This window comes from Octodon degus, unplaced genomic scaffold (genome assembly GCF_000260255.1).
Source record: "Octodon degus isolate 3935 unplaced genomic scaffold, OctDeg1.0 scaffold00114, whole genome shotgun sequence".
NCBI lineage: Eukaryota > Metazoa > Chordata > Mammalia > Rodentia > Octodontidae > Octodon > Octodon degus.
Window position 1 is genome coordinate 642,922 of NW_004524690.1, and position 9,713 is coordinate 652,634.

Genomic DNA, 9,713 nt, shown 5'->3' on the forward strand with positions numbered 1-9,713 from the left:
TGCTCTCCACGTCGGGCGAAATGAACAATACTGACAGGGAAGGCAAGAGGGTGGGAAATCCACAGAGTGGAATGGAGCTGTCCATGCAGCCAGGGTGACAGGGGAGATCTTGGAGGAAAGACTGGCTGCGGAGGAAGTTTCTGCAGCTGTCCTCCTTGAGTCCGCAGCCCAAGAAATGCTGCATCTGTAAAAGCGTGAATAGAAAACAAACCTAGAGCCTGGAGGGGCCGCGTGAGTGGGGCGCAGTGGCCAGGCTCCCCTCGCCGCCGCCTGCAGACGTCCCTCTCCCCCCGCGGCTCGCGCGGAATGTGGTGATCCGGCGGGGATGACTTCATGCGGCTGGAGCTCGGCGGCGGGAGCGGCAGCTGCAACTAGCAGGTGGGGTGGGGGCCGGCGGAGCTGACCGCGCGCTCGGCCCAGCGGCGGGACTGCGGCCCGGGCTTGCGGACGCCCGGGACACGCACGGACTCGATCGGGGAAGGTAAGCGGCCCGGCCACGATTAGCCTTGGCCACACTGCGCGGTGCTTTCCGCTCTGTTAATAATGGGGTTTGCAGCAGAATGGGAAGAAAGGGGATAGCCACGCTGTGCTCTGCCTTGGGAAAAGGAGCAACAACTGGGACTGAAATGTTCATCAGCCAAGTGCTGGAGATCCGAGGAGCAGTGCTTCTGGGCAAACAAAGAAAGCGCTCAGCCACTGTATTCTTTGAAAGGTGATAAACCATTTCAGTGCCAGATTCACTTAGACACTGAAGAGGATTCCAAATGTAAAATTAGACTTGCCTTTTTACCTTTCTGAGTTCTCAGCCTACCACCGAATTATTTTCTGGTTTTGGACCAGCAGGTCTCCAGCAGCAATCTGGGGGAAGTATTTAGAAATCTTCCATCTCTTTGTATCGTTCTGGGTCTTCTATCTTCCCAGTTTATCCTATTAGGTCAGTGTTCGACTGAGCCTTTAGAAAGAGTCGCTAGGCGGGAGGAGAAACTTCTCTATCTCCTGGAATCAAGCCTGCTTCTCCTTCACTTGTCATCATCTCTCTCAATCTTTTATTTCATTGATGTTTTTCAGAGATGCTTTGCATATTCCCTGGCCAACTCTTGTCCGCTCCTGTCTGTGGCCTCGGTTCCATGAATGATTTCGTCAAGGTCCCAGAAAGGGCATTGCTCTAGCCAGGTTTCCTATTAACTCTTCCTCTCTATACCATTGCCCATGTCCTTCCCACAAATACGTGCATTGGTATATTCTGCTCTTAGCCAGTACAGGCATGGTTTCCCATAACTGTCTTTCTTGAAGTCACTCTGGCTGACTACCAGAAGGCTTGAGAGGATAAACAGAAATACATTTGAGTGTAAAGCCTGCTCCCCACACATAGACAGAGGTGGAAGTAAAAATGTAAATGCCAATCTAGTCAGTTGTTCTTGATGCAATTTTTACCCAGCTGGATTGTGAGATCTTTAGCTGTTAGGATTTAGGGCAAGTGCTCAGAAAGCAAGGAGTGTATTTGTCCTAGGCTTATGCAAAACCTCAAAAGTTTGAGAGCCCAATCTAAATCTCAGATTATTTGAGCATCTTTAAGCCCGCCTACCTGTTAACAGGTTTGTACCACTTGTTTTAGGATTTTTCCCCACAACTCCTTGCTACTGAGCTCAAGTTCTTCTTGTTTTCACCTAGGGATGTACATTTGAGTGATATATTGTGAAATGGATAAGATGGCTGTTATGGGGCTGGCAAAAATGTCAATTCACAAACAGAGAACAGCTACCATAAGCCAGACTGTGGGGTGTCTGTGTGCCAGCACTTGATTTAAAATAAGATGTTACCTTTAAATTTGAAATTAGAGAGAGTCTGATTCCATAACCTTGCAATTTTATTTTAGCAAATTAAACTAGATCTATGAAAAAAGGGCCATATTTTATAGCAAAGAATTGAACCTCACTTACTTTCCTTTCTCAATATTGCATTTAGACAAAGATAGTGGCTTAAAAATCATGTCAAACCTATTATATATTGAATATTCTAACATTTAATATTCATTTTATATATTTGATTGTGGATTATCTTCTTACAAAATATACTTTAAAACCATTAAAACTTGTTTCTTTGTCTCTATCATCTGTATGTGAGGTAGAGGGAGCGGAGGAGGTGAACAAACCCACTACAAATTAACCAACTCTAGAAGCTGTCTTCTAGGACCTTGAAGCACTCAGATCCTTTCTAAAAATATATATTATTATAATTTAATGTTATGCTATATTATATGTTGAACATGACTTGAATTTGAAACACCCAATTTTTGTGACAGACACAGCAATTAAGAGCTAAATAGTAAAAGATCAAAAGTAAAACCTTCTACTCTGTTACCTTTTCTTTCTAACATTAAATACTGAACCACATAAATGATCATTCTAAAAAAGCAGCAAATATTAATAAAATTATCCTTGTTAATAAATTAACTCTGGGTATATGAAATAAAGGTCATATAATTGATTTTTTTTTTTTTTTTTTTGCGGAACCAGGGATTGAATTGATCTTATAAGTACAGCAAAATTTGTAATTTGAGTAATCTTTGTGTTGAAGAGCAGGGTATAAGAATATCAAAATGAAGGTTAGAAATTGATAGTGTCTCACGTTAGGTTTCTGAAGAAAATTACTTCCTTGAGGAGAAATAGGGTGAGAATAAAAAGACTGGTGATACCCAAGCTGGCATAATACCTGCCAGTGATTCTGCAGGTAAGATCAATCCATTAAATTATTTATTGTAGTTGTGGAAACCTAGAAAGAAAGGAAGGTAGTTAGAAATTTTAATTTTCATGTTGATACAACTGAAACAATAAATTCAAGAAATTTCTGATTCATGGTTTTGAATAATGTTTTGAATGCATAGATCTAAGCAGAAGTTTGGTTAATCTTTTGACTGAAATTGACTTCATTTCTTTTTCTTTAAATATTTCTCAAGGAAATAAAACATTAATTGGTTCATATTTAAAATGGAAAATGAAACTATGCATGATTAGATATTAAAAGAGCTCTGGATATTTCTGTAGGTTTGACAAGATAAAATTGAAGTCAATGGATTGCTGAGTAAAAAACATCACATGAAAAATATTGTCTGGTGGGTAGTCAATGATCTCTGCAAGCTAGTGGGTATAAATTTTGGAGTAAACTTTGGTGTCTTATGGCAAGAGAGCTTTTATGATGCTGCATTCCTACTATTAGCTAAGTTGAAATAGTTTTACCTAGAGATTTTGAAAAATGAAGGAAAAAGTACAAACAATGGTACAGTTAAAGAAAAAATATCATTTCTATTCAATCAGTGCTTTCAGTGAAAATGAATAAAGAAAATGTACTATGTTGAAAGCTGCCAATGACCTTTTCTTAGCTGTCAAATTTCTTTTTTTTTCAAGTTTCTGTAATATTTCACCCTGTTCAGTATTAAGTAATATGGATAAGGAAATGTGATATCTCTTGATCTAGTTTCCTCTGATCTTACAGTTCTCCATTAATAGCCTAGGCCAAGTAGTATTTATTTCCAGTTTGCCTCATCCTGCTATATACCAAATCCTTACTCACACCTAACACTATGTCTTCCATGGAATCTTTCATGCTCCAACTTTTTTTCTCTGGTCAGATATGCATGCTTCTCTGCTGTCTAAGTTTCTGCAGCTCTTCCAATGTTGGTTCATTCTTTCGTATTTATGCTTTGTCTACTGTTTTAACATAGTTCTAAGAGAGCAGAGTCAGGAACTGACAACTTTCTACTTCTTGCAATTCATAGTACAGTACAAATAGATTGCAGGTTAGTCATAGGGCAACTTGATTTCAGTAAAGAAATGAGTTATTTCCCATACGTCTCCACCTACCCTTCCACACCAGATGAGTTTGGCTTTTTAAGATCTGCAAATAAACTAATTTAGTTTTTTTACAACTTTGTAAAAATGTAAATATAGTAAGAGTACAGTCAAATAATTAATGATATTCATAAAAATTGTGTGTTTACATGCCTTTTAATGTGCATTTGTTCATATATATTAGAAGTATGGTAAGCGTAACAAAATAAAAAAGTGATAAATTCATATACTTGCATTTGAAACAAAAAAATACATCATATGTATGAGTACACATCTTCTTTCAAAATATTCCACTGAGGACTTTGATCTGTGATATCTCGTGTAATTATTATACTTTATGTTGATAATACATTAAGAAGTCGAGGCTCAGAGCTGTTACCTAATGGCACAGCTTCGTTCTGCATTACTACACTGCTTTTTGAAGTGCAAGACTGAAGTGAAGCATTTTACAAACAGAAGTCATCATAGCAATTTGGCTGTTTTGTGATTAATCTTTTTAATGCTTTTTAAACTTCTGGCTGTGGACATCTCCTTTGATAATACAGCGAAAGCTATCCATCCTCTCCCCAAGGAAACATGTGTACACACACACGCATATGATTTTACATACACACATGCATATGATTTTACATACAACTGTAGATGTATATAGATCCATTAAAAATCGCCTCTGAAGGGTTAAATACAGTCCACTTTGAAAGCTCTGACCATATGTGTCTTGTATTAGCCTGTACACTTCCTGTATTTGGTGTAAAGTTCTGTTTGTTTCTCTGCTTTAGGACATGAAGTGAGAGCTCTTCATTAGCATTGATGCAGACAGCTAAGATAACCTCACACTAAGTGCCAGTGAGAGTAGCGACACAGACAACCTTGATTCATGGAAGAGCCATTATAAGAGAGCTCCAAACATTACATATTCCACATGATTTATTTAGGGTTTTCAAATTAAAAACTTTTTTGGGGGGCGGGGATGGAACCGGGGGTTGAACTCAGGCCCTTGCGCTTGCCAGGGAAGCGCTTATTCCACTGAGCCATCTCCCCAGCCCTAAAAACATTTTTATAAAAAGAGACAGTTCTCAGATATAAGAGGACTGTATTACGAAATATACAGATGAATATTGCCAGTAGTTGACTGGTGTAGTCTACACCGAAATCTGTGAATTTCTCTCTGCCTCAGAGTTACTGTTTATTTCTGGCAATGCTGTCTGTCGTAGTATATTTGCTTTTGCCAAGTTAAGGAAAGAATGACAAGTTATGTTCATCTAGCCCAGGTTCTAAAACAATTCTCAGCCTACAGAGCTACACATCATCTTAGATGCACGAAAGTCATTCTTCGCTGATATTTAAGAGAGTTGTACTAGACAGCGTGGTCGCTGCTGATGCTAAGGTTCAAAAGATGTGTCAAGAATAACATTTAAAAAAAAAAAGAAAGAAAGAAAAGAAAAGAAAAGAAAAGAAAAGAAAAGAAAAGAAAAGAAAAGAAAAGAAACAGGGGAAACTACCTGGTTGCGCCACCCCTCCTGTCCCTCTCTTGGGACAGGAGCTTTCTTTCTCTCAATAAATATATTCTGCTCATAAAAAAAAGAAAGAAAACTGAAGGCAATCTCACGTATGGCTGAATTTTACCTTTCTGAAAATCAATTTTCATGTAGCTGAAATATAATAATCATGTAAGCTACTGAAAATGTGAGGTTTTATGAAAGCAACATGATGTGTCCCATATGAAGTACATGTGTTATTTATTTATAATTTTAAAGGCTAAATATCCACATACTTTGGGAAATCCAAATGCATATTTTACATGTCTGTGGTATAAACTTATTTATATTTAAATTAACATATACATTACCAATTAATTTATAATTCATTAGCATTAAATACATTCATAGTGTTGTACACCATTGTAATATCTATTTTTAGAACTCTTTTTCTTTTTTGTTTGTTTGTTTTCGTGGAACTGAAGATTGAACTCAGGCCCTTGCATTTATCAAGCAAGCGCTTATTCTACTGAGCAGTCTCCCTGGCCCCCAACCATCACCCCGGCCCCACCATTTTCAGAGCTTTCTCATCATCTCTAAACAAGTATTCTGTATCTGTTAAACAATATCCTACCATGTTTCGTGTCCTTTAGTCCCTGGCAAACTCTATTCTATCTTATGTAAGAGGAATCATATGATAACTATCTTTTTATATCAGGCTTCTTATATTTAGCACAAAGTTTTTAAAGTTATCCACATTGTAGCACATATCAGAATTTCATTTTTAGGCTGACTACTATTCTAAATATGTTTCACGTATAATAATTTTTGTTGCAAAATAACTACAGTATTTATCTTTTGATGACATCAAAAATGTCTACCATACTCTAATGTACAATAAGTATGCCATAAGTCAAAATCCACTGATAAAAATTTATTAAACTTAAAACTGTTTTGTGCTTGCAAGCTTGTAGTAATGGTCATACTTGCATATGTGTCTTTCATACTGATAATTTTACTTTTGATGGAAGGATGCTCGGAGTGGCTCTGCGGAGTTAAAGATAATGCCCAGATATTTCTATTTTAATATGTACAAAGCTCTAAACATCAGTCTTCAGCAGGCAGAATTTCTATATATTATGAAAGTACTTTGAATTCTTTTTTAAAAATGCAAGTAATATTGTATAAGGAAATCTATTTAACATGGTCTGAACAAGGTAATATTCCCATTTGTTGTCATTTCCATTTCATGAATGCAAAATAATCTATACATTATTGAATAAAAATAATGTCTATGTTATTGAAATATTTCAATTCAAAGTATTACAAAATACATCACAGATGTCAGTCAAGTTTTAGAACAAGAATGTAGAAAAGTAAAACATTTATAGCTGTTTTTCTGTTTATTTTTTTAAGCTTCAGCATTGGGAAATATTTCTCTAACCAAATCTAAATTTTGGTCTATTTTTAGTTCAATTTAATATACTTGTATTATGGTCCATTTTTTAATTCTGTTGTTTACTTAGATTCTTTTTTAAGGATGTATTTTTTTATTTGATAGAGGGTCTCACTATACAGCTTGGATTCATAGTGTTCCTCCTGTCTCAGCCTCCCCAGTGCTGGAATTACATGTGGGGCTTGCACAGTGTGCAGCACCAGGGATCTGTTTAGACTGCTGAGCTATCTCCCCAGCCCCCTTAGATTATTTTTAAAACATCCTTTTAAATTTATTCTGAAAGAGAGTAATTTATGGCCAATAGTAAGAATGTCTTATTTAAGCTAAAATACAGAGCATGTGGAATGTGTGAAATATAAACAAGACTCATTGAGACAGCTGTTCTCTGAAGCAATGTGTCTTGATTGTGCTTCTCTCAGAGAAGGATAAGAAACCTTACTGGAAAGTGTATCATGTCTTTTTTTATTAGACATTAAATATTAAAAGAACAAGGATGAAGTAATATGTCTTATACTATAAGAAGCTACTTAAAACTAAAGGATTATAAGATTATTCATTCAAGTGGAATAAGCACATTATACAATGCAGTTGACACTAGATATGTTGCAAAAATATTTTAAGGTATGTTTATTTGATGGTCTAAGGTTGAGGAGGCTTATTTATTATTTATTTTGTTTTAATGTATTTAGTACAGGGTCTCACTGCACAGATCGGACTCATAGTGATCCTCCTGTTTTCAGCCCCCCCATGTGCTGGGACTACAAGCCCAGTCTCAGTCACTGTCTCAGCGCACCCCAGGGTTGGGGCCGGCACAACATGCCAGGGATAGAATCTCGGTCCCTGTGTCTGCCTAAGCAGGTATTTTAGTCCACTGAGCTTTAGTCTGCTGAGCTATGTGGCTAGTCCGTGAAGGGACTTACTAACAAACACTTTGTTATTTACTTCTATTTGATTGATCCTATTTGAAAAATGGGTTCAAAACAAAACAAGTAAGTATTCTGATCTTTTACAGGCAAACAGCGATCACCTTTTAAACACCCCACTGCAGTACCAAGTACCGGGCTACAACCATCAGTAGTTTTTTTGCAATAGTAGCCACCATATAATCTGCTACACATCTTCTAATGTATGCTTCATAATTTGAATGAATATACAAAATTCAGTGATAGTTTTTAGACTATATTTCTTAGATTTTTTTTCCCTGTGATCATTCACATTCAGGTTCTCTGATAAGTGAAATATAATGGAAAACAGTACTTCTGTTCATTTATAAGATTTCACCCTGCTAGGGCTTGTGGAATTAATGTTGATTCTGACTTGCTGGAGGAGCCATGAAATCAATGAAAATAATCTATTAAACTTACTCAAATTCAAATTGATATTTAGTGACTGCCTAATTTGAAAGAGTAACTACAGCAATGTACCAAAATTTTAGAGAAGGAAGATTAGGTATATGGGTTTCTAATAATAAGGTGTGCTCAGTAGAGAAGAATGCATGTTCAAGGATTCATTCAGAAAACATTGTCTTGGTACTACTCTCAAAACAAAATTGTGTCGTCTTTGTCATCTGTATTAAAGCCTCATCTTATTATTAAGAAACTGAGGAGTTCTTGGGAAAACTACTTTTATTTATTTATTTTTATTTCTTATCTGGCTTGTTATTCATTTCCTTGAAAAAAAAAACATGACAGTAGAATCTAACTTATTTTTCAAAGACAAAAATACTAGTTTCTTTTAAATAGTGTCTTTCTATTCTTTTAGAATGACTCTTAGTGAAGATATGTTTTATTATTTTAAAATTTAATTTAATTTTATTATGAAGAGTAAAAAACAAAGCAAAACCAGAAGCCTTTAAAGGTATATGGATGCAACTAGAGGCTATACTCATAAGTGAAATAAATCAGACCCAAATGTGTAAACATTGTATTGTGTTCCTAGTGTAAGAACCTGAAAGGATAAATAAAGCCTGAAATGTATAGTAGATAAAACAAAACAGAAAGAAAATGAATTTAAGGATTAAATAATGAAGATGAGAGAAAGGAGAAAAGATAGGCAAAAGGAAAAGGGACAAATATCAAGTATATATACAGGATGGCTGAGATGATTGTACTCATTATTGCCATCAACTTTTTGAAAATAGCAGTTAATGTTTAGAATTTTCACCTTGACCAACTCTGTGTGCTGATATCTGTGATTTGAACAACCATCGAGGACAGCAATGTGTAATACAAAACTCATGGTTTAATACCTCTCACCTTGGTCTTTTAAATGTGTACTGTTTCTAATGTCTTATCAATTATTATAATCTCTTAAAAATAAATGTTTAAAAAAGACAAGGAAAAAAATTAAGATTTCTTGAATGCAAGAGTTAATACTCAATTATTTGTCCAATCTCACATAACTATATCTGTTGAACTGAGCAACATATTTGACCATAAAGATAGTGTAACAACCATTGTTAATTAGCTATTCCTATTTTGAAAATCTGTAACATATGGATTATTGTATGTTACCTTATTTCTGTCTTTCTTTTCTATTTGTTTTTGCTTCTGTCTTTTACTCTTCAAAAACTACTTTTAAATTTGTGCAGTCCTACACAGGTGTGATATAAAATGGGGCTGATGTTGTTAATTTTTTATTACTTGCCTAAATTTATTAGAATTACCTAAAGATCAATTTGGAAGCATTTTATGATAAATAAAAATGGATCAGTTGAAAATCTCCACTGATAAAAGTTAATTGCAAAGCTAGTGTTCTGTAGAATAGAAATCTTAATTAAATTTCTTATATTTTCTCCAGATTAAAAAGAAGCATGTTTTTTTAAGACAATAGCATTTGTTATATTTTATAAATGTTAACATTTCTAGTAAGTTTTAGTGTGCTGTACTGTTGTAAGCATTTGACAAACATAAACTGTTATCATTTTGTAAT

At 35.4% G+C, this 9,713-nt stretch overlaps 1 pseudogene; it reads right to left on the bottom strand.

The window, feature by feature from the left end:
• Positions 1 to 331: 331 nt before the first annotated feature.
• The window catches only part of LOC101576538, a 27,619-nt pseudogene continuing 18,237 nt past the window's right edge, over positions 332 to 9,713 (bottom strand).